A 13,105-nucleotide genomic window follows, 5' to 3' on the forward strand; every position below is an offset into this window, starting at 1 on the left:
CTCTTTGTGAGTTGTTATAGGGAAAGAAAGGACTAGAGACTTAATATGAATCTTGAATGAGCACAAGAGCTCTAGTTCACCACAAGTCATCAAAAAAAACTATGGCTATCCAAATTATTAAAGTTCACTTATGATGGTCAAATCAATGAAATTTTGTATGGTGATCTATCTACCTTGGTGGTGGTATATATTTTTGGGCATAATTTTAATTGTTGCAAATTTGTTATGCCTTGACCAAGATATAGGATGAACCCCTCTAAACTCTTAATTGAACCAAGTGCATGTTATAAGTAATTCGAGTACTTGAAGCACATATTAAGGGGGAGATCATTCTATGTCTTGTGTCTTTGAGACTAACCTTTTTCTTTTAGTGAATTTGTGTAGTCTCTTGGCGACAATGAGTTTCTCTTGGGTATGCTACACTAACTCAATCCAAATAGGTGACGTCATGAGATACAAGAATCAAACTCAACTGGTTTCAAATTGTGAAGATCATATTTCAATTGGTATTGGTGCTTGGTGGATTATATATCTCTCATTTGATATATCAAGAAGTATATCCTCAATTAGTATCTCAAAATGGCAACAAGAGTTAGCAATGGACTTTCAGTTGAGATCAAGCACAAGGTTAGGATATCTTCGTGAAGGTCATGATAAAGAGAGATGGCCATATATGACATGATTTTGCATGAAGAAGTGATAAACCCATCAACACTAAATACAACTAATGAACATCATGAACATGATGGAGATTATGAGGCTTATAACAAAGGTACATCGCTCAATGAATGCTTGTATTATCTTTGTGCATCTAGGCCCTAACATGCTAGTGTGTGCATGTGTATGTAATGTCTTGAGTCAGACCATGAGCTTGTTCTTTTGGTGACGATTAGATGTATAGTTAGATATTTAGTTGATACCTCTTATCGTGATGGCGTGAGTTTGTCTCATGTTAAAAGTGACATCTAAGTAAGGTATGAGCTAAATATGCTAACTTCTCAAAAATCTTGACTTAAAGTGTTGCATACTTTGATTAGTACAACAAAATAGTGAGAAATTTTATATGCTAAACTTTAAGTCATCGAAACCATGTAAATCACACATCGCTCCTAAGCCAGAGTGCAAGAACAACTTGTGGCTCCACTAGTGTCGTAGTTCTACAATTAATGCAACTATTAAGTAGAGAAGGAATCTGATTGTCATCATTTGAAGGTGTACAAGGTACTTTGCGCTTTGACCACACTACTAAGGCTAATAATGTATTTTGGACTACTTTTTAAGAAAGATTGCGGATCAAGGAATTTTAGCACATGCATGTAAGGAAAATGGCACCTAGCTAGGGCCATCTATAATTTTGGTGGTTAAATGATAACATGATCATTTCGACTAATGTAGTTTGCAAGTATATATGGTATTTAGTTCAATGGATGCGAGGATGGCTTGGATAAAAGCAACATGAATATCAAGTGATCAACACCTCAAGGCAAGGACTAGAAGCTCTGTTGAAGACCCTGGAAGTCCAAGGCATCAAGAAGGAGATGCCGAGATAAAAACACGCTGAAAGAATCAAGATGCCCAAGAGGGGGGGTGAATTTGGCTAATTCTAAATTTCTTTGCAACAATTAGATCCAAAGGTTAGCCCAATTAACCCCTTGTGCCTAGAAAGTGTTTCTAATGTTCTATTGCACAAAAAGACTTGCAACATAAGTTCCAATCCTACACTAGCATGGCAATTATATGAATGTAAAGACAAGTATTGAATTACTCAAAATAGATGCTCAAAGTAAATTCTCAAAGTAAAGAGAGAAGGAGGAACGTGGCGATGTTTTGCCGAGGTATCGGAGAGTCACCACTCCCCACTAGTCCTCGTTGGAGCACCCATGCAAGGGTGTAGCTCCCCCTTGATCCGCATAAGGATTAAGTGCTCTCTACGGGTTGATTCTTTGACACTCTGTCGTGGTGAATTATCCACAACCGCTCATAACTTGAGTTGGGTCATCCATAAGCTCCGCCGGATGATCACCAAGCTTCCAATCACCACCAAGCCATCTAGGTGATGGCAATCACCAAGAGTAACAAGCATAAACTCTTACTTGACCACGACAAGCCTAATGAGAAGGGTGGATGCACACTTTGCTACTCTTGATCTCACTAATAAGGGCTCTCTTTGGGATTCTCAAATCTCAATCACCTCACTAGGACCTTGCTCTTCTTGGCACTCTCAAAGGTGTTTCTCAGCTGTTAAAATGAGCAAAAGTCACCCCACACACGAATGGAGGAAGTATTTATAACATGGGCTAAAAAATGAACCGTTATGTGCCTCTACGGGGTGATCGGACGCTCCGGTCATGTTGACCGGACGCACCAGTCAGTTCACCCCAAACTCCAGTGATCAAGTAGTGACCGGACGCTGGACAGTGTCCGGTCAGCACTGACCGGACACGTCCGATCATGATTTTCCCTCTCTAAAACCTTACTGGAGTCGACCGAACGCTGGCCCTCAGCGTCCGATCACTTCACCTCTCAGCGTTTGGTCATTTCCAGACGACTTCACCTTGATCAAATGAACTGACCGGACTCTGCGCCAGTGTTCGGTCACACCGAAGCCAGCGTCCGATCAGTATTTGACCCTCCATTCACTCTCAACTCTCGATCATACGTGAATGAAGTTTGCTCCAATAGATCTAAGGGCTCTTTTGGAGCTACCTAGTGCTAGAATTAGCAAGTGTGCACCACACCTAACTCACTAGACTCACCTAGGTCAAGCTACCCGTCCATACCCCCCTTAATAGTATGGCCTAAGGAAAAACAAAGTCCTAAACAACTCTAAGTGTCTCTTCAACTCCAATCGACACTTAGAACTAGTCTATCCTTAACCTTGTCATCTATCCTTTAAAAACCGAAATGATTTTCATCGTAGGGGCATAACCACCATGATTGCCCAATCGATCTCCACTACCATGACCTAACTTAATTGCCTCTACAAAACACACGTTAGCCACAGTAATCACGTATTGTCATTAATCACCGAAACCCAACTAGGGGCCTAGATGCTTTCAATTTTCCTCTTTTTGGTGATTGATGACAATACCACCTCGAGTATGTGAAAGAGATAAGGTTTTTAACATGCTTGGTTCATATAAGCTTTTGACAATAAGAACAAAAGTGTTAGGCAAGCTTATATGACCCAAGCCAACATGATGTACTCAAAAGATATGAAATAAGCATGAGTACAAGTAATAAAGCTCATTTGCATCGGAGTAAAATGCGGAAGCAAAGCAAATGAGCATAGTACAAGTGATATGACATATAAATGATTCAAAGTAGAGAGCATGCATGTCATATATCATGATCACGTAGATATCACTATCACATAAATATAGTTTGATGCATAAAAGTAAACACACGAACGCATAATAGTGTATCACACATAAAAACCAAATATAATAGATAATCTAATAGATAAACTAAGCTCCCCCTAGATATGTTGCTCCCCCTAAGACTAATATACTCGATCTCTCTCCTCCTTTGGTGTTAAACCAAAACCTAAGGGTCGGTCGGCGGGGCTGCAACAGACGAGTCGAGCGCTGAGGTACGAGGAGCGAGCTAAAACTAGGTGCCATCATCATCATCTGAACCAGGGCTCTGAGCAGTCTGACCCTCTATAGCTGGAAACGATGCTGAAGCGGTCTGGGTCGAATCAATAACTGGCGCTACCTGCTCTAATGATGCAATTGACGAAGGGAGCGTCTCGGTAGTGTAACAAAACTGACCAATTATACGAGATTAAGTAAGAAAATCTTCCGCCGAAGAAGATAATTTAGCAAACTTAAGCCCGTATAACCCGGTAGTCCGTGAAACCATGAAGGATTTCAAACCAATTCGACATACAAACCAAGATCGCACAAGTTTAGCAAGTACCGTCACACGTTACATAAAGTTCACAATGACAGTGGATATATCAGAGTTTAGAACATAAAGTTTTACAACCCACGTTTAACTGAAATAGCGGAAGCAAATAGTTTTAAAGCCACACGCACACTTTTGATTCAGATAAAGTGCCAGCAGGTAGTCATCTCCAACAAAAGCATCAGATGAGAGATACGGAGTGACCATTTGCCCTTGGTCCTAGTTGTCACCCATCGCCGGGTACAGGTAATTAATGCAATAGCCATAGTACATTTGACCATCTGCAACAACAATGGTAACAACGCCCTGAGTACAAGAAGGTACTCAGCTAGACTTACCCATCTTAAACCAAAATAAAGCGACACCAAGGAGTATGCAAGGCTTTCATTAGTGGGCTAGCTGACTTGTTTGCAAAAAGCATAAGCTATCATGAAGACATCATTTTAAATACTTTGCATCATCTTTATTATAACCTAATCATCTAGGTAAGCACCTGTACTATAGCAATCACATGATTAACCAATAACATTCAGTTACCAATTTAGCTTTAGCATGTCCATACCATCCGGATAACCATCATTGTTCCATAATAATTACTACGATGCCATAGCTCGAGTCAAGTGCTCACTATCCAGGAGCGATGGTGATTCGAATCGATTCCTAACCAGCTGGTGATTTATTCCTCACACAAACCACACTCACCGATCAAGTGAGCTACAGATCACCAATGACACTTTTCAGGTAGCCGCGGGACAATCTGGAGCCGTAGTACCCAGGGACCGCCCGACTGCCGGGAATTAGGTCACACCTGCCCTTGGGCTCACTCTTCGTGCCCCTATCATACCCCCATCAGCACCAATACGCGCACCCGTGTAGATCCCGGCCCGAATAGTGCCACTAGCTTCGCGGTCAAAAGGTACTTTATTTGGCTAGCTAAATGTGAGGCATACGTTCAACATGACAAGAGGGACGAGCAACGATCGGTCCTTAATCGACACAGCGGAAACTAACAGCACCCCAGAACCCTGTCTGGTTGCCTCCAACTTTTTCCGTCCGGTCTCTAATTATTCATCACACATGGTTAAATTTCAGGATATCATTCTTTCCCTAGCTAAATTCTTCTAGTAACCACCTATAATATAGGTGATCGGGTATCACCGATCGCTACCAGTCTAAGCAAGGCTAAGCAGTTATTCGATCCTGACCTAACAGGGAAAAATGTAAAAAGGTAGGCAAGGATAGTAATGAATGCATCAACGGTTTCAATCAACTCCTACAACTTAATGCAACAATATATAAACTCATATACATATAGAAAGAATTGCTTTTATAAGGTAGGAAACTTATAATGCTCCGGGGCTTGCCTCGTTCGAACGAACTAGGTTGGTGATCCACGCACTCCGGCAAGTCCTCTCCTTGCTCCTCTTCCTCTGGCACCTCCGGTGCCTGGACTTCTTGTGGATCGGTCCCGGTCTACTCTTCTTGAACTGCTACTAGCAACTCTTCCTGTGATCCTGTATGATGCAGAGGTATAAGTGCTAATGCATAGATGCATCGGAGAGATGACATGTAATGATCATGATGCATGAAATGTAGATGATTATGTTTAACTTTATTGGACATAGTCGTAGAGCTCTTCTACAAGGTAGTCAACATCATCCAAGAACATGTACTACTATCTACTATGACCACCCTGTACTGACATGCCAAATCACCACAGCAAATTAAGATGCTTCAAAGATACACCAAAGCGAACATTATTAACTAAACTCGCATTAAAGAATATTATTCTATTTCATTTTAAACCAGGGCTACTACAGCAACATATATTTCTAGTGCTTATAAAAATCTAAGAAAATTACAGTAGCATAGTACTACTCTAAGTAGACTACCATAAAATTTTCATGGCATTTGGATAAGTAAAATAGCCTACACAAAAATGACAAGGCATAAATGCTTAAAAAGGCATAAATAGGAAACCTTAGTTAAAAGTGCCAAGCAACAGATTTCATATTTTTCCTAATATTCTTAAGGTACTGATATACTCCCCACAAAATTTCATGGTCATAGTATTCCTAGATAATTTACAAAAATTCCCACAAGTATCAATCAATGATGAATGGAAAATCTATAACTCAAAAACCATACATGCAATGACTCTCAAATTTTTACTAGAGCTTCTACTAAGCAAGACTACCTTACCCACAAAATTTCATAATTTTTGGACCACATAAACTCAAAATATAATTCAAACAAGTTTGCATGCATCTAAAAACACATTCCAAGTTCCTATTTAATTCATCCAAAATTCCTACATCATGTGCTCATGTCATATTTTTCTTAAATACTAGACTTCCCTATGAGTCTAACAAAATTTGAATCACACCATTTGGATCTACACATTTGTAGTTACAAAATTCACAAAACAGTATAGAAATCTATAAATTTGAACTATCCTATCACTACACTGTCACTGACGCGTGGGACCCGCGTGTCAGCCAGGCCCGCCTGTCATCGACACAGAACAGGGGAGACGGCACGCGACGGCGCGGCGATGGTTGAGCTCGCCGACGGTGGCTCCTTCGGCAAAACCGATGGCACCTACACGACCTACGTGACGAGACGCGTCGAATGGTGCTACCGGTGAGACCTAAGACCTAGCGGAGGGGGCTCATCGCCGGTGATGGCGGCACGGCAACGCTCCGACGCGAGATGTCGGCGACAGCAAGCCATGACTGACTCAACCGAGCTCGGCATGAGCTATCAGGGGTCACTACGGTGCTACCCAAGCAAGAATAGGGGGGGCGAGAAGCCTCGGTGGTAGTTGGCCGCGTAGAGCTCCAACTCCAGTGAGACTCCATCATGGTGGGCGGTGGAGGAAACGGCCAATGTGCCCTTACCAAGACCCAATCGGTGCAGCCAAGGGGTGGAGGAGGTAGAGGAGGACACGACGGAGCTACTGACTGGCTGGCAGTCATGTTTTTGCAGCAGCGAGCGAGCTAGGCTACGGCGGAGCTGCTCGGCATGGCTGCGGCTGCTGCGGTCGCTGCGGAGATGAAGGAAATGAAAAATGGACGGGCGAGCGGGTCTGGCAGGCGCGTGGGGGCTTAAGGCATGGCCAGTGGTGCCAGGACGGCCGCGACACGTGGCCTGCATGGTCAGGCAACCGACGACGCGTGGCATACATGCGGCGGTGATGTTCTGAAATAGTCGACAATGTAGCTGTCAATTCAGCTAACCAACTACGACTGACAGCGAGTTTTCACCGGCCATTAACTCCTAAACCGTTGATCGTTAGCGAGAGAAATCAAAACGAAAGTTGTACACCTACATACCAGCTACAAAACTCATTTAGAGATCAAGGTCTAATTTGCAAAGGACAGAGAGTAAAATCAGGCCAAAGTCGAGTTCATGAAACTGAAAACTCGGTTTTTGTACTTAGAAAATTTCTAAGTGTTGAACCCAACCCAAATTCTGACTTGTGGGCCCTTTTGGAGTATGTTGTGCACATTTTCATAACTTGGTTTCTAAACAAAGTTTGTTCCTTATAAAATTTGCTACAACTTTGTTTTTGGTTGCTCAGACATGCATAGACTCTAAGTTGTACTTTTTAAACAGTCAAACCAAAGAGTTTAGGAGTCAAAACTAGTCAAACCATGACTCGAAAACTTAATTAGGCAAAATGATCAACATGAATAGTGTTCCTAATGACCTTCTAAGTATAGCTAAGTTGTTTAAAAATATATTTAGCCATACCACACATTGGTCACACAAGAATCAAGCACTGAGTGTACTGAAACAATGAAAACACAATTGAAATGTTACTTTTGTTTCATAGCCATGTTTCACATGTTTCATGATCTTATTGCATCGTACTGACTAACTATGTTCCACTAAAGTGAGTTGCACATGTTGCACTTGGGTGCTGCACACTATTCATTCCATAAAAACAACACTCATGAAACATACAATATGTTGAAATGTTTCGATAACATGTTTCATGTGTTATAAGCTCATGAATGGATGAATGATGCTCATGTTCATGAAATGCAAGTGCAATTATGCAAGCCTAACACCAGGGGTGTTACAACCTTCCTCCCTTATAAGAATCTCATCCCGAGATTTAGAGTTACGAACCATTTGTTATAAAAATCCTTATAAGTGTTTTGTAGATATCCTTCTGTTTCCCACGTCGCATCACCATCATCATGATGACTCCACTGTATCTTATAGGTTCTCACCACTTTATTCCGAGTGACTCGGTCCTTAGTGTCCAAAACTCGAATCGGTTGCTCATGGTATTCTAAGTCTAATTTGAGCTAAATACTCTGGGGTTCTATTCTCTCTTCCGGAACATGCAAGCACTTCTTCAACTGTGATACATGGAAAACTGGAAAGATCGAACCCATCGCTTCCGGTAACTGTAACTTATAAGCCACTGGACCCTTCTTCTCTATGATCTTGTACGGTCCCACAAATCTAGGAGTAAGTTTTCTCTTTACTCCAAACCTTTGTACTTTCTTCATTGGAGTAACCTTCAGATAAATGTAGTCACCTACCTCAAACTCAAGCGGTCTTCTTCTCTTATCGGCATAACTCTTCTGGCGTGACTGTGCTGCTTTCATGTTTTGTTGGATAATATGGACCTTTTTCTCAGCCTCATCAACAAAATCAATTCCGTAAAACCTTCTCTCTCTAGGCTCGACCCAATTCAATGGTGTTCTACATTTCCTGCCATACAATGCTTCAAATGGAGCCATCTTGATACTCTCTTGGTAGCTATTGTTGTAAGCGAACTCTGCCAAAGGTAACCATGATTCCCATGAACCCTTAGATGATAACACACAAGCTCTAAGCATATCTTCTAGAACAGCATTAACTCACTCTGTCTGCCCATCTGTCTATGGGTGGTAAGCTGTACTCCGAATCAAGCTAGTACCCAACCCTATATGAAGATGTTCCCAAAAATGAGCGGTAAATTGTGACCCACGGTCAGACACAATAGTCTTTGGTATACCATGTAATCGGACAATCTCTGCAATGTACTTCTCAGCATACTAAGGTGGTCGAAATGTTGTTTTGACTGGTAAAAAGTGAGCTGATTTGGTAAGGCGATCTATAATTACCCAAATCGAATCATTACCCTTTGGTGTGGTGGGAAAACCGGTGATAAAATCCATACTTATATCATCCCATTTCCAATCTGGTATTGATAAAGGTTGCAACATTCCTGCGGGTCTCATGTGAAGAGCTTTTACTCTACAACACGTGTCGCAACGAGCAACATACGCTGCAATCTCCTTCTTCATCTTCGTCCACCAATAATGAGGTCTCAATTCTTGGTACATTTTGTTACTTCCAGGATGGATAGACAACTTAGAGTGATGAGCTTCATCCATCAATTTGTTCTTGAGTTCTCGATCCTTAGGTACAACTAGACGGTCCTTAAACCATAACACTCCGTGTTCATTCACTCTAAAGTGCTTAGTCGGTTCTTTCTTTATTTTCTCCTTGATATGGAATATTCCCTTATCTGTTTTCTGACCCTCAATGATCTTGCTCTCCAAGGTACAGCTAACCTAGATATTATGCAACACAGCAGGATGCAACAAATTGAACCCGTCCTCAAACAATGGTTGCACAACAAGAGAATGAGACTTTCTACTTAAGGCATCTGCTACTACATTTGCCTTTCCCGAATGATAATGCACATTCAAATTATAATCCTTTATCAGCTCTAACCATCTTCTCTGCCGCATATTTAACTCAGACTGAGTAAATATGTACTTGAGACTCTTATGATCTGTAAAGATATTACACACATTCCCAAGCAAGTAGTGTCTCTAAATCTTTAGAGCATGCACCACAGCTGCAAGCTCTAAATCGTGCGTAGGATAGTTAACCTCGTGCTTCTTCAACTGACATGAGGCATAAGCAATAACTCTCCCATCTTGCATCAGGACACATCTTAAACCATTCTTTGATGCATCGCAAAACACATCAAACGATTTCTCTATATCCGGTTGTGCCAGAACATGAGCAGTGGTTAGCAATTTCCGCAAGGTGCAGAAAGCTGCCTCACACTCCTCTGTCCAAGCGAACTTATAGTCCTTTTGTAGCAAACTTGTCATCGGCTTGGCAATCTTTGAGAAGTCCGGGATAAAACAGCGATAGTAACCGGCTAATCCAAGAAAACTCTGAACTTCGTGAACTGTGCTTGGTGCCTTCTAGTCCATAACCTCTTGTACCTTACTAGGATCCACTGAGATTCCATTCTCAGATAACACATGATCGAGAAAAGGAACTGTCTTCAGCCAGAACTCACATATACTAAACTTAGCAAACAACTGGTGATCTCTGAGTCTAGTCAAGACAATTCTTAGGTGCTCGGCATGATCCTGTTCATTCTCAGAGTATATCAGAATGTCATCAATGAACACAATCACGAACTGATCCAATTCTGGCGTAAAGACCGAATTCATCAGATACATAAAGTATGCAGGAGCATTTGTCAAACCAAAGGACATGACAAGATACTCGTATAAACCATATCTGGCGGAGAACGCGGTTTTGGGTATATCTTGTGGTCTAATCTTGATTTGATGGTACCCTGATCTCAAATCTATCTTGGAGAACACCTTGGCTTTTGATAATTGATCAAACAAGATATCAATCCGAGGCAGAGGATACTTGTTTTTAATTGTCACCGCATTTAGTGGCTGGTAGTCCACGCACATCCATAAGGAGTTATCCTTCTTCTTCTTTACGAACAGTGCGGGACATCCCCATTCTGATGAACTAGGGCGAATCAAACCCTTAGTCAGTAGATCATGGAGTTGTTTCTTTAACTCGGCTAATTCATTTGGAGGCATCCGATAAGGCCTTCTTAAGATCGGTGGTGTCCCAGGGATTAACTCAATGGCAAACTCAACATCTCTGTCCGGTGGAAGACCAGGTAACTCATCTGAAAACATGTCCAGAAACTCGCACACTACCGGAATCTTGGCTAGAAGAGTAGTTTGGACTGCACAAGTTGTACTGGCCAGATCTATTTTTCAAGGTAAGGTTACTTGAAATGTACCTTCTCCAATAGGTTCCTTGAGAGAAATGCTTCTTTCCCCAGCATCAATTACTACTCCCATCTTATTCATCCAGTTCATTCCCAGGATTACATCCAGAACTAACCCTGGCATAACTATCAGGTTAAGCTTATACTGCCTATTTGCTACACACAGGGTTACCCCCTGGATTATCTGGTTAGTTAACAGATCAGCCCTAGCTGAACTGATTCGATAAGTACATTCCAATTCAACTATCTTTTGCTCATACTTTCTTGCAAATGCTTGACTTATGAATGAATAAGATGATCCAGAATCAAACAAAATGACTGCAGGATGATTATTGATAGAAAACATACCGCCTGTCATGGGCTCTCCTTCCGGGATGTCATCAATGGTGGTGTGGTGCACACGAGCTTGGTATTGATTCTATGGCTTCTTAGGATATGGGCAAAACTTCGCAAAGTGCCCAGATTGATTGCAGTTGTAACACGGTCCTCTTATTTGAGTAGCAGCTTTAGATGAACTGCCTTGTCCGGTCTTGGCTTGTGGCACCGCCATCTTGAATGGCTTCTGACTCCTCTAAGGTTGCTAGGCATTCTGATTCCTCCGTTGGGGTGGCCTGAACCTTGCACTAGGGGTAGGCGAACGATACGCAGAACGGTTTGCCATCGGGGCCCTTGGCTGGGACGGACCTGACTCAAAAGCTCTCTTGCGAGTCTTGGAAGTAGCATATACATTGTTGTTCTTCTCTTGCTTTAAGCAGTCACTAACAAAGTCATTGAAACTAGTTCTTGTGTTAGTACCCACATGCTTCATCATCTTGGGATTCAGACCTCTCTTGAAACTAGCAATCTTTTTGGCATCAGTATTCACCATGTCAGAGGCATAGCGACTTAGATTATTGAATGCATGTAGATACTGGGTCACAGTCTTGGTGCCTTGGGTCAGTGCGAGAAATTCTCCAAACTTCATTTCTGTCAACCCAGGTGGAATGTAAACTCCACGAAAAGCCTCAGTGAATTCCCTCCAAGTAATGTGGGCATTAGGGGGAAAAGTGGTGCGGTGGTGCTTCCACCACATTCCTACCGGGCCTTGTAGCTGATGAGCTGCATACTCGGTCTTCAATACTTCTGTCATCCTTAGAACATGAAACTTATCTTCCATGGTGTTTATCCACTCTTCTGCATCCAATGGCTCTGCAGCTTCTTTGAAAATTGGTGGTCTGGTGTCCATAAAGTCCTTGAAACTGCTATGCTGATTCGCTTCATGTCCACCTAGGTTTAACCCACGGCAGGTGTTGTCAGCAATATGGTGCAATACAGCCTCCATGTTCTGCTGCATGCCCTCCATGTTGCGTTGACTTCCAAAGAACTGTGCGAAGAACTGTTCCGCGGTGTACGGTGGAGGAGGAGGTGGTGGCAGTTCACGGTTCTCATTCCCAGCTGCACTGCCACCTGCCTTAGTAGCATCATACATGGTACGGCGAGTGTTCGGCATCTGCATATTTTAGCAACAGTAATTATTAGGTGATGTTGTAGAGATCACAAGCGAATAAAAAATTATGCCGTACTGAATTCACTAGAGAGAATAAATTCATACAATAAAACAGGGGCACAATAAGTCATTCCAATTAACACAACATCACTAATTAGATTACTTAAGCGCATACATCATGTCCATTACAACCAATTGCCATCATACATACACTGGACTTTTATGCATTCAAATATTGTATTACTAGCCAAGTTCCAATCACATGCCAAATCTCATAAGTTCGAAGCAAGATACATTAGGTTACATGCCGACAAAGAAAGGTCATCGCGACAGGACCTAAACACTAGCGCAAGGCAACTAGCCTACTCCTCGGGGCCATCGTCGGGGTCGGAGACGTCACCATCGCCCCTAGGTGAAACTATAGGCTCGTCCTCATTATCGATGTCCATGCCAGCGGCGTCTGGAGGAGCATATGGGCCAACCCCATTGTAGAGCGCGTGAAACTCCTTGTGCAGGTTGACGTTGTACTCCTCTAGCTCATCGACCCTCTGCAGCAGCAGGTACCTTGTGTTCCAGGCTTCATTCCTTTCCTAAACCAACTGTCCAATCATGTGGTCTGCATTGTTGTTGGCTTGAGTCAA

This window comes from Miscanthus floridulus, chromosome 8, assembly GCF_019320115.1.
Source record: "Miscanthus floridulus cultivar M001 chromosome 8, ASM1932011v1, whole genome shotgun sequence".
NCBI lineage: Eukaryota > Viridiplantae > Streptophyta > Magnoliopsida > Poales > Poaceae > Miscanthus > Miscanthus floridulus.